General features: G+C 32.5%; 1 long non-coding RNA gene across 3 annotated transcripts in view; it reads right to left on the bottom strand.

The window, feature by feature from the left end:
• Nucleotides 1–12,712, bottom strand: part of LOC141486114 (uncharacterized) — a 34,101-nt gene extending 21,389 nt beyond the window's left edge. Inside the window, exons 1-3 of one of the 3 annotated variants that reach the window (XR_012467656.1) lie at nt 12,475–12,712; nt 9,301–9,507; nt 8,187–8,331 (exon numbers count right to left, since the gene is read on the bottom strand). This is a non-coding gene — a long non-coding RNA (uncharacterized lncRNA). Of the gene's footprint in view, nt 1–8,186; nt 8,332–9,300; nt 9,508–10,342; nt 10,476–12,474 lie in introns of those variants that run through there. The other 2 variants (XR_012467654.1, XR_012467655.1) reach the window with 2 other exon arrangements.
• Nucleotides 12,713–13,758: the final 1,046 nt, after the last annotated feature.

Raw genomic sequence — 13,758 nt, 5'->3', positions numbered from 1 at the left:
ACCACAGACTGTGTCTCATTTCAACCGGCATATTGTCCACTATATCACTGATCTCAGTATTTAGAAATTGCAAATAATCCTGAGAAGTTAAATTGTGTCTAAAAAAGAATGGTCCCATTACCTGATTATTCAAAACACCGCACCACACATTTGTTTTAAATGAATATTGGTCCCGACATTCTATCACAAAATGAGGATTTTCCTGAGCCCACCACCTACAATTCTGGGAACTGACTACGCCGTTCGATGTGAAGGTAGCTTCGTCGGTCCATAGGATTTTGTAAGGAAATTTTCTGTTTAATTCTACTTCTCCTTGGTACCAGAAAGAGAAATCTAGTCGAACATCGAAATCTCTTTCCTTTAAGGTATTTATAAATTTGGGTTTGTAGGGTTTGAATTTATTTTTATGTAAAATTGCTCTTACGCTTTCTCTTTTAACGCCAGTTCTATCTACAATATTGGTAATACTTGATTTTCCCTGTTCGATAACATCCAGGCAGACAGCCAACTGAACCTCATCATTATTGCGTGATGGATTATGACGTTTTTTAAAAGTATTTTCAACTGAACCAGTCAGTTTAAATTTTTTTAAAATCCTACTTACAGTGGATTGCTGTACATGTCTACCAGGATGTCTTGCGTTAAAAATATCAGCCACTTGTCGATGCAATGTGTTTTCACCACAAATTAGCACAATTTCAATTTTTTCTTGTAAAGATAACATATTATTTTAATTTTCATACATTACATTGAACTAACGGGCATTAATTTATTCAGTGACAGTGACGTTTTCTAAAACACATTATGTAGTTTCATATTTTTTCACAGCCTACCCAGTTTTTTTAAATTAGTGTTGTTAGCGGAGTAGGTAAATGTAAATACTATGAGTTTTTTTCTTTTATTGAATGGGCTTCAAGAATCACGAAATGATGTTTACTAATGTTCCGTTTTGTTCTAATTCATATTGTGAGGCCATTTGCTCATTAAAAACTCAAATACTGTATAGTTTTGAAAGCCCCGTTGAAACTAGATGAACTTTGCATCAAGTTTGACAACTTTTATTTTCCAAAATTTGTTATTAACATCAAAGAGGCTCTTAAAATATTATTATATTACAAAAAAAGAAATTCGGTGACGAGTTTAGTTAAAATAAATGATTTAGTACAGGTGTGCTTAAATTTTGATAAGTAGAAAAAGCAGGAATGCGAAAAAATAGTGAAAATATAAAATACTTATTATGGGTTTGAAACTTGGTGCGTGGGTATAAAATTACAAAAGAAAATGTTTTTATCCTTTGATATTTTTGGATATTTTGAAGAATAATGTCATTTTTCCATGTTTCTTTTTTTAAATGTCAATTTTGACAGGTTAAGGAAAGCACGTGACCTATTTTGTAGACGCCATTTGACATCATTTCTTAAGCAAAATCTACTGCCAAAATCAAATTTCACATAAAACGATAATTAAAAAAGTTTCCCATTTGATGCGGACTTTATCGGTGACACTGTACTTATTACACGCATGGCACCATCAGAATAACATGTATAATTGTAGAATATACAATAAATAAAATAGTTGAAGAAAAAATCAGAAGGAGAATTGTGGTGTATTACATATATTTATCTATTTGGGACACTCGTTATATCATTCATTTGCTAAGTTAAAGTTTTCAAAGATATGTCAATTAAAAAGAACACAAAAAAAATGTCTCATATTCATTTATAAAGTGTTATTAATACGTAAATCAGATCAAATACCACTCATTCACAACAAGTATAAAATTCGTTAATATTACAATAAGTAGATCTCACTTTAAATAAAAGAATAAAAATTAATGTATAAGTTATTCAACTGCCACATCGGACTGAAAAATCATCGATTGAATAAAAAGTAGATTCAAATAATAATAATTTCACGTTATTTTTTAAGAAATTCAAGTTTTTATTTCTATATAAAGATGATGTATGTATATCCAACTAAGTACAAGCTTGTTAAAATCATACATGTCTTCAAAAAAGGTAATAAAATGAACACTCAGAATTACAGACCTATAGCGCTCATACCAGTTCTATCCAAGATATTCGAATTCCGATATTTGAGGGAACCAGCCTGTTGATAAATGAACAATTCAGCTTTAGAATTGGCAAATCAACCGCATTAGCAATCAATGATCTATGTGAAACTATAATAGCAGGCTTTGAAAGTGGTAAAATTGTGGGATCTACGTTCTGTGACCTGTCAAAGGCCCTTGACTGTGTATCACATGAAATCTTACTGAAAAAACTTGAATTATATGGCCTCAATGGAATCAATTTGAAAATGATCTCAAGTTACCTGGAAGATAGAAGACAAGTAACATCTTGCGGTGGCACTCTCTCAGAAGAAAGAATCAACAGGCACGGTGTACCCCAAGGCTCAATTCTAGGTCTACTATTGTTCCTAATTTACATAAATGACGATACGACTTTTACAAATTCTGAGAGAAACTTTGAATCTTTAAAGGATAGTATAGCCATTACAATGTCCAAAGCATCAGACTGGTTCACTTCAGAACGGCTGCTGGTAGCAAAACTGAATCAATGATTTTCTCCACCTATCACCTATATATATAAAGAGATTTTATCGAGTGAGTATGATATAAAAATCAAAAATTAAACAATTAGTGGACACAACACTCCAAAAGTGGGGCAAACCGCGGACACGTGTTTCTGGCTATTGGCCTCATCAGCGCGGTGCAGCCAAGTGTAAAGATGGGCAACACTTGTTTGCCGAAAGCAGAAAACCACACATATGCACGGAGTCAACAACAGGAGCCAACCGCACATTTGTGTCACGCAGGTAGCTATAGCTGCCTACGTGGTCATGATAGATGTAGCCTGGGAATTCTAGGTCTTCTTACTGGAACCACAAATGTGCGGTTGGCTCCTGTTGTTGACTCCGTGCATATGTGTTGTTTCCTGCTTACGGCAAACAAGTGTTGCCCATCTTTACACTTGGCTGCACCGCCAAGGATTTGCTTTGCTACAAAAAGGATTTGAAGCTTTATATCTTCTATTCATTATCTGCGAGCGCTTTCGACAGTTGGTAGAACTGTCATCTTCTAGGCACCCTCAAACTCAAAGTTTGAGGGTGCCTAGAAGATGATATTGAAATACTCAAAATAAAGGAAAATTAGTTGCATCAATCAAAAAATATATATATGTATATATAAAAATCCAGAATCACTAAAGTTTTTGGGAGTATACCTGGACCCCACACTGAAATTTGACTGTCATGTAAAGTAAAGTCAATGAAAGCATTTACTTTCTAAGAAATCTAAGATCAGTAGTGGAACAGAAAGTTTGTGTGATGACTTTCCAAACTCTCATTCAATCAGTTTGTACGTACGCGATAATAGTATGGGGACACTCCCCACATGCACAAAAATTTATTGATCTCAAAATCATGACCATTGTCATATGCGTGAAAATATTGGTCAATACAAAACTCAAAGCAATGTACATAATCACTACACAAGGAAACAAGGAAAAGAGACAATATAAGAATGAGTAATCTTAGAATATATAAATCAAGGAATGCTTCACTTTATTATGCTCCAGAATTCTACAACAAACTACCATGCCAGATCAGGGATCTTGAAATAAACTGAAGATTGTAAGAATATTTAACAAACAAAGCCTTCTGCAGCTACGATGAAATCCTTAACAGTAGATTTGAAATGAAATGTAATCTTTAGAATATTGTATTTATTGTATTTGTCTCTGAGAAAACGAATTGAAAATTGTAAATTGTTGATATTGTGAAACCTATGTCCCTACTTCGATATATTTTATATACTTAATTTATAAGTTATAGTTCTGTATCTGTGCTGTATTGACCTGTGTAAACACTTAATGTTTATTTTAACACCAACAGAATATTCTATTATATTATATTCTATTCTACTCAAAGAGTAAATGCACCTCTTTAAAGAGTATGAAAGGATTCTATCAGAAACACAGCAAACACTATCCTTCAGGTTTGAGATTTTATCAAACATTTCGCTCACTGATACTTTACACTTTTTGACATTAACAGTACTATCATACCTTACATCTGAAATATGATTAACTGATTCAACATATACCAACATGGAAATTTTGAATTTGGTTTGAGAATTTTAGTAGGAATGTAGGTGTGGATAAGAGCAAATAGTATATCATAGCTACAGTTGGGCAATGTCATTCATATCCAAGTAATTATCCCATTGAATCATGTATAAGAGAAAATAAATTGAATCATACTCTCCTTTTTTGAAGTCAAAAACAACTTCTTCAGTATGTTGTCAAGATGACATGTAGGTATATCGAATAAACAGGAAGTATCGAATGTGCTATTATGATGTAACAGATCAATAGCTGGGAGCACCTTAACTGATTCGAAATTGGAAAAAATTAAATCAAGTAGAATATGACGACTACTGCGAACACTGCTGTGTTTAAACAGGTTTAAGAAACTGAATCTCTCACGTTAAGTAAAAGCCGGTGAACTTATAGGACACTGAACAGTAACTCCAAGATTACCACTGGACCACACAGCCTGAGGTGAGTTAAAGGTTATCACTCGATCTATCGTAGTGAAAGATAGAGTAACCTTGAATTGATATCACCAGACAACAAAATTTCCGATAATATTTTCACATCGTAACTACTTTGAAGTTTTGAAGACTAGACTTCAAATCTCCCACATTTTGGTAGCAGCAGGAGAGAAAGGACTTATGCTTCACATTCATATTAGTGTCATAAGTTAGGTTTTTAACAATTTCAGCATCATGATTTACATCACAGTTATGAGATCCACTGTAGATTGTGGTATCAGCCTTTTTCCTATCACAGTTGAGGGTAGATTTACTTGACATTTTTTTACTTAGATTTATCTCAGAGTTAATGTTTCGTATTAGATGGGGATTTGATGTAGAAGATCCTGTTGTGTTACTGGCATCCTCTTCCTGGCAAAAAAAGTTACCAATGCTCCATTTGGCAACACTTCTCGTCTCCATTCCTTATTCAAATGCTCACAATTGATTGCAACTTTTGCAGATGCATATATGTTGGCTCTTTTAAAAGGATGTGCCTCACATTCAGCACCTGGAAGATTTGTTTGTAAAAAGTTTCTTAGTTTATCAAATTTTGGAACTGTTCCCACCACACATTCTTGTTCAGTTCGGCCTACCAGGTATTTGCGTTTTCTTCTTTGTTGGACTTGGTGCCAGCCTTCACTGTCTCCAAGTTCTTTATCTATTTACTTTTTGAAGACTCATCATGGTCGTGGTAGACTTTGCTTTTAAGATGTCAGAACTAACTTGTTTTGATGTAATTTGATGTTGTCTTTTGATTTATATAGTTCATGTAGTTCACGGATAATGAAATCTTTATGTGATATTGTAATTCTTTTTTAAATTGATTTCTTTCCATATTATAAATTTCGTTAGAGCAAATTGAATTCAAATTAACATCACTCTCCATCGAGATTAGTTGTTCAAATTGGTTACTGTTTATATCATTTTCACTCACTTGGCAGCAGATCATACAGTCTTCACAAAAAATTACATTTTTCAATCTTTCAGCACAGATTGGATTAGCTACCGCCTCACATCTAGTACATTTAATATGTACTAAAATGTGTTAATCTTTTCGCAAATAATTTTTCTACTACCTATTCTGACTATTCGTCAGAATAGGTAGTAGAAATAGAATAGTCTCAAATTCCGCAATACAAATGCACAGAGAGTTTACAGGTTTCCAACTACTATTTTGAAAATGCAGAAATAATCAATCGACTCATGATAACCCCAGAAAAACTCTCAGCTGGTCCCGATGGAATTCCTTTGCAATTTTTAAAAAACTGCATATTCACTCTAGCAAAACCCTTACAAACATTATTTAATCTTTCTTTATCTATGGGAATCTTCCCTGAATTCTGGAAGGAAAGTTTTCTAACTCCAATCAACAAATCTGGTGATAGAGAAAATATTAAAAACTACCGGGCAGTGAGCAAGCAATCTGAAATTCCAAAGTTGCTGGATTGTTTGATAACTAAAAAACTGGCTTTTGATACAAAAAACATAATGAATGAACACCAACATGGCTTTATATCTGGTAGATCCACCACTACGAATTTATTGCTTTATCAACATTTTCTTTTGAATAACCTAGAGGAAAAACACCAAATTGACTCTATTTATACTGATTTCTCTAAAGCCTTTGACACGGTAAATCATGATCATATCATGGCTAAGCTCCTAGCATTAGGCATCAATAGTAACATGTCAAAATGGATAAAGAGTTATTTGGATAATAAAATTCATATGTTGAATATGCTGGTTCCATATCATCACGAATTCCTGGCGTCCCTCAAGAATCGCATATAGACCCAATACTCAAATACTCTTCATTCTTTTTGTAAACGATGTGTCAGATGTCATACGCCACAGCTATTATTCAATGTTTGCAGTGTTTGCAATCTATGATTGAGAAAGTACAAAACAAATTTCTGAGATCATGTGCATTAAAGCTCGGATATCTGAGGTCCGACTATGAGTACTCAGACATTCTGCTTCTTCTGAATTTATCTACTTTGGAGCACCGCCGAGCTGAAATTGATCTAAGACTTCTTCAAACAGTTATAAATGGTGATATGAACTGTCCATTTGTAACACAAATGATTAAGTTCAATGTAAATTCAAGAAGAACCAGAGTGTCAGAGTTGTTTAAAGTTCCTTACCATTCTACTAGCTATGGCTTAAATGAAACCATCACTAGAATGGTTAGGTTAGCAAATAAGAAAAGCAGCTATATTGGTTTGACTCATCCTTGTACTCTTTTAAAAATCAGGTTAAATGTATTGATTTACTATGAAGAAACTGCTGATTATTATTATTAATAATTACTTAATTGACATTTGTTTTTTGATATTCTATATTATTGTTCATTTGTTTATTTTTTCAATCCCACTATCTATATGTTCATTGTATAATGGCAAGTCAGTAAATAAATGAATAAATAAATATTTACACAGCACATTTAACATGACCTTCTCACACGAAGCCATCTTATAATGAATGACACATAAGATTGGGAATTCCGTACCTGAGAAACAATGTTCAGACTGAACAGTAAAATATACTAACTGAAATGCCTACAAAGAGTTCTCAACTTGTCCATATTATTTTTTTTTTATTGTGTTGGCGTCATGGAGAGTAGCAGAGCACATCACCCAGCAGGCTGATCAGATTAGAACCCCAAAACCAAACTCGAGTCTGATGAAAAAATTTTGTGATCCACAATGCTTTGAAAATATTCAATAAATTGCTTTCTTTTGTAAGAGTAGCTAAAAGTTTTCAGAAAAAAAATCAAAAATCACCTTTTTGACAAGGTTTACAATATCTTAACAAAATACTACGATGACTGTCCATATATCTTTGACCACACCAATTTTATTTATACTTATTCACAATGTTTCCTCTTCATATATTCAGTCAATCGAAGAAACGACTTCTTTTCCAATTATATATTCAAATAATTTCAACTAAATTGATAATTGCATTGTCAAAATGCATCTCTTTAGAGAGATTTTTGTATCAAACATTTTTAGCTCTCGACTCCTTTGAATATAAGAGAAGATATTCTAGAAAAATTCAAAAATCAATTCAATAATCTGTATTCTACATTTTATATTTCAATAGATAGGTTGAGAACAGAAAGTTTTTCAAATCTATAATAAAAAAAATCCTATCCCCGAAACCTAACCTGCATGGACACGACCATCAAATGTTTGCCAAAAGAACGACTTATAATTGATGGACATTTCATATTACTAATATGTATGTTTCGTCTCACATGAAAATTATAATTTATCAGCTTTTCTATATTTTTCTGATTGATTTCGCCTTTACTTGATGAAGATCCATAGTAATTTCATAAAATACACCTCACGGTTTGATCTCCACAAACTTTATTTGAAAAATATATCACGACAGGTTTTGCTAACACAGTAGCTTTATCAAAAATAATTTGAATCACTATTAGCGAAACATGTCGTGATATATTTTCCAAATAAAGTTTGTGGAAATCAAATCGTGAGGTGTAGTTTATGAAAAAAGCTTTCTATACTCGTAAATAAGTTATGATGCCATCACTACCACTCACCTTAATTTAACCGTCTTATGTGTCTGGCCTTATGTTGAAATATAACTGTGGAAATTCAGCCTTTCATCAAATCACTTTAACCACACATCACTGATATGTCCAGGAAATAACTCCAACGAGACACTCCAAATACAGATGAAACTACCTAGAAAAAAGAATTCATATTCAATATCAGCAAGTATCAATAACTGAAGCGAATATCTTAATGTTTTTGAGGTTTTTAACCTACCACAATCCGAGAAAATATATATATATATATATATATATATATATATATATATATATATATATATATATATATATATATATATATATATATATATATATATATATATATATATATATATATATATATATATATATATATGATGAGCTGTTTTCTCGGGTTTCGCTCCGTGTTCTGTGTATTTTCTCCCCATAAGGATTATTTTCACAACGTTTCGGCAAAGTCTCATTTGCCATCTTCTGGTGATGTCTGGTTTTTTCAACTAGACTGTCTAGTTGAAAAAACCAGACATCACCAGAAGATGGCAAATGAGACTTTGCCGAAACGTTGTGAAAATAATCCTTATGGGGAGAAAATACACAGAACACGGAGCGAAACCCGAGAAAACAGCTCATCATATATATATATATATATATATATATATATATATATATATATATATATATATATATATATATATATATATATATATATATTTCAATATTAAATTCTACAAAAAGGATGTGAAGTTTTATATCTTCTACCAACTACCAACTGTCGAAAGCGCTCGCAGATAATTAATAGAAGATATAAAACTTCACATCCTTTTTGTAGAATTTAATATTGAAATACTCAAAATAAAGGAAAATTAGTTGCATCAATCAAAAAAAAAAAAAATATATATATATATATATATATATATATATATATATATATATATATATATATATATATATACATAGAGTATCTGTTCTAGTGTAATGAAGGGCAAACTGAAGAGTTTACCCCGAACAGGTACTGTCTATAATTAACATCTGAAGAGTATAATTAGTCAGTAACTATATTCATAAAGTATGCCTATCAAATATGATGAATGAATGAAAAAACTATTCAATTAGCTTTCCTTACAAATGGTTGACGTGTCGAAGAGTACCATTTTCGTTCTCAAAACTCAAAAGCTTCCCTTCTTGACAGATTTTGAAAGGAAACTACAAATTTCCAATCAAGCTGATTTTTACAAACAATTGTTGGTCTTATGAAAGGTGTTACTCCATTGTCACTCGTACTAATTACTACCTTCCCGATCTTCCATTACATTTTCAATTTATCGAAATTCTGCAACAGAGGATCCAAGATAGATGACTACTCGAAGAAAATATCTCAAGGAGTGGGTAGATTAAGATTCAAACACTATGATGAGCGATTGTAGGGAGTTGTATAATTTCCAACGATAAAAAAAACTACACTTCGGATATGTTTCGGTGTGAAAATAGGACAACAAAATAAATCGAGCTCTAGCTCTCTATTTCAACTTTTTCAAACAAATAGCCAGGGATAACCGATATCGTTTATATCCAGTAAGGAGTCTCCTTAAGGTATCGATACCAAAAATTCACTAAAGTAAGTATATAATAGGACAAGATATTTGTGGTAGAAAGAAACCTGATTTAGTTTTAGCCAGAAAAACAGTATGAATAATGATGCAGGTCACTTGTGATAGTTATTGTGTTTTCCACTCTGGGTACAGCTTCATAGGAGAATATTGTCTTGTCGAGAGTGACAGCGTAGCAGGGTAGACCTAGGCGCTCGAACCAAGCATCCAAAGTACTCGCTATGTAATCACTTCGACTAAATGTCCAAATTGGGGGAGTGATTGCGCTCCTGGATGAACTATTTTCCAACCAATGATCCAGGCTTGTGTGATGAATACTATCCTGGGCTATCTTCAACTAGATATTCGACCCTTATATTCAATGGTAAGTAAAACCAAGCTGAACTGAACCGTTACGTAAAGGCAAATTGATGTAAAGTAGGGTAGTCGATAAGCCCACGTAACGTAAAATTACAAGTAGAAAAAGAAAAAAAATGCCCTAAAAAGAATATATTCATGAAAAGTTTGACGGTTCACATAAATTTGAATGTAATACATGCAAAGGCTGATAAAACCTACCTGGATAATGGGTGGCCTTGAGCAGTAATTATTCAATTCAGCAAACTTGTGTAATTCGGGAACAAATCTTCTTGAAATAGTCAGAGGACCTTCCTTTGACTACCTTTTCCGCAAAACTACAAGAGTTTCAAAGAAAAATCCGCAAACAAGCGACACACGTCTTTCCAATCTTTCTAGAACACCGAAAAAACCACATTCTGCTCAACTCTCCTTTTTTTCATATTTAACAAAAAAAACCCGCTTGTTTTTAATTAGTGTCGTTCTTTATATTTTAGGTTGGGAACCCTGATATTTAGAATGAAGTGACCGGGTAGTTCTAATGAACCTTCTGATGACAAGCAGAAGTGAGGTTATGTTATTTTGTTATGATTTCCCAAAATGATGAAAACGATTAGTAAACGGTCATTATTTTAGCTATCTACTCAAAAGCAGATCAACATACCTGACGATGAACCCTACCCGTACTATCGACCTCGCTGGACTCGTCTTTGGTAAGTATTTAACGAAAAATTGTTATAACATTCGTAGTTAATAGATCTTTCTGTTTTAGGCATGGAAATATCAGAGAAGGATTTTGATTTGTTACTGTCAGATAAATGGTAAAGCTAACAGAACCACTGATTTTTTTTGCAATAGGAAACTAAAATGAGCCAACAATTATGACAATACCTAATTCTGTGTTTGTGTTCTGCTAGTTTAACGTTAAACTGGCAGAACCCATAATATCTACATCAAACAAAAAGCAACAAATTCTGGAATAGAGGACAAAATGAGCATAATAATATAGAAATTCAAAGAAGTTGTGCAGGCTTAACAGGGGTCCATAGTTTCACTGAAATTCCCTTAGTTTTCCCTGAACACCGAATAGTCTATCACTGATTTTCCAGTTTTTGCAGTAAATTTCTACCCATCCAATGGTATCTCCACTTTCTTGAGAGTAGGAGCAAATAAAATCACAAACCCTCCCTATAATCATTCTTTTGATCTGATTGAAATAAAAATTACAGAAGTTACACATTTCAGAAACACAAATCGGTCATGCATTTAATTACAGAAATATGTCAGTCACTCTTGAACATATTTAGTGGCATCACTTGAAAAATTTTAGAAAGTTCCATTTCCACATATCTCTCCAGTTGATACTGGTGAGATGTATAATCACTACAAAGTATTGTCAAGAGTTAAATGAAATGAAAATAACATGAATATATTTCAGAAAAGTGGTTGAGAAGTTTTGTTTTGTAAACATTTAAAAAAAAAAAGAAATATATTGCATCAATTCATAGTGGATTGATACACCAGAAATCGTATGTGGTTAACGAAAAAACAGACCGAAAACATGAATTCTCAGGACTTAAAAGTAAAAAATTTGAAAAAGTGTCTGGAAATATTAGTTGTGTGTAATTAATAGGCTGCCAAAAATAGAATCACATTTGGGTGAAACCAAAAAGCATATGGATATTACAAACTGTAACTTCAATCAGATGTCTGACATTGTTAGGTTAGAACAGTAACTACATTTATCTTGACAACTTTGAACTCCTTGAAAATAAAATTTAAAAATCCATCTGTTTTCCTTTGAAATTCTAATTGAAAAACAAGATTAGTCAATAGAAAGAGGGACATGTTTTCAATCCTCTTTTTGACCAGATCAAACCTGATGATATAAATATATAGTCATTTATTCAGAAATAATATACTTTGAAAAAGATCATATGAAAACTAGACAATTTCCTTTCCATTAGAGTTAATGTACAAGAATATAATTTCTGACTTGCCAATATCCACAATGGTGTGGCCTAGCAATAGTTCAGGACTTTCGTTTGAAATTCATAAATGTATCTACTAAAAGTAGAATGAGTCCATCATTATTTATAATCGCCATAACAAAAATTAGAAACTATTTTAAAATCAAACAAGACATCAAGGTATTTCTCACAAAATTCGTGAAAGTCTAGTTTTACATCGACATATTACCTAGCATTCATCAAAATTTCAATCATGAACTTATGGTATCAAACCTATTAGAAACTATTCAGGTCGTCCTAGTTATTGACAAAAATGAATTTAAAAAAAAAAGAGAAAAAACAAGAATTGAAAAAATTAGGATTTGCAAACGGTTGTCTACTTACTTTCAAAAATCAAAATTACGCCCATAATGCCCGGATATAGTGTCAGAATAATAATATTCAATAATAATTATTTAAAATAAATTATTCTAAAACCACAGTATTTCTGTATAAATACTGTGCTAAAACAACTAATTCAGACATATGCCCAACTAATGACAACTGACAAAATTGGCAACCGACAACACATGACACAGTGCGGTGTTATCAGAAGGAAAATATTCGAACCTCATTGAACATTGAACCACAAAACTGTAAAATTTTCATATCTACATTTCGACTGCAAAACAATTCGGAAGATCTAGCTGTGCCTTTCAATATTGGATGCGCAGTAGATCAGCCGGCGTAATGGGACGAGAGCTCATTAACATCTAGGAACTCGTGTAGTGAACTTCGTGTACACTACACGAAGTGTAGTGTACACGAAGTTCACTACACGAGTGGAGAAATTATTCTGTGAGGTGTACTGAAAGTTATTTGTTGTCTGTGAAAATGCCTTTGAACAGTATACTGACAATAAGGTTCTTAGTGGACAAAGCGGAAAAATTGTGAAAAACGTTTTAAGACTTTTGCAAGCGGAAAATCAAAATCAGAGTTAAAAAAATAGAAAATGGCGAGAAAAATAAATTTTCAACTCTGAATAAAATGAAATAATATATCAAAAATTTAAAAATTATGATGGATGATGCTGATTTGTCAATTTTACATATTATTTTCACTTGCACAAAAGAAGGAACTGGGGTTCACCTGCACAAAAGGAAGAATTGGGGTTCGCATTCCCTATAGGTATATTTGTCTAGTTGTTAAAACGTGCCGTATTTATTTAAGCCTAAATTCTTCTCCCGATTGAACTTCTTGATGAAAGATACTAATGGAGAGTTACTATCTCTCTTTATCACAGCTCAGATGCACATCTACATTTGCCAAGCTGTAATAAAAATAAAGGAAGTAAAATACAGGTTTGGTGTAGTTTGTTTTCGGGTGTCCATATTACTGAACCTACTTCTATCATCAGTCTAGACAAGACTTCATGCAGGTGAATACCTGCATTTCAGTGGATACCTTTCATACTCACTTTCATTTGCAATTTTGATAAGGGTTTTGAATGAATGAATTTTGAAATATTGTATGGAACGTATGTATTTTATCCTTTCATTAATGATAACTATTCAATCAGTTAAAGTGTATGCAAATCCACCATTTTTGAAATACTGCCCAGCAAATAACTAAAGTATTGGAGTAATATTATTATACAGGACAGAAAAATGTTTAAAATCGTAGAAAAGT

This window comes from Leptinotarsa decemlineata, unplaced genomic scaffold, assembly GCF_025532065.1.
Source record: "Leptinotarsa decemlineata unplaced genomic scaffold, Ldec_3_MD MMD2_tig00026347_RagTag_RagTag, whole genome shotgun sequence".
NCBI classification, from domain to species: domain Eukaryota; kingdom Metazoa; phylum Arthropoda; class Insecta; order Coleoptera; family Chrysomelidae; genus Leptinotarsa; species Leptinotarsa decemlineata.
Note: the sequence above shows the minus strand (reverse complement) of the source record. Positions and strands in the feature narration are given on the sequence as shown.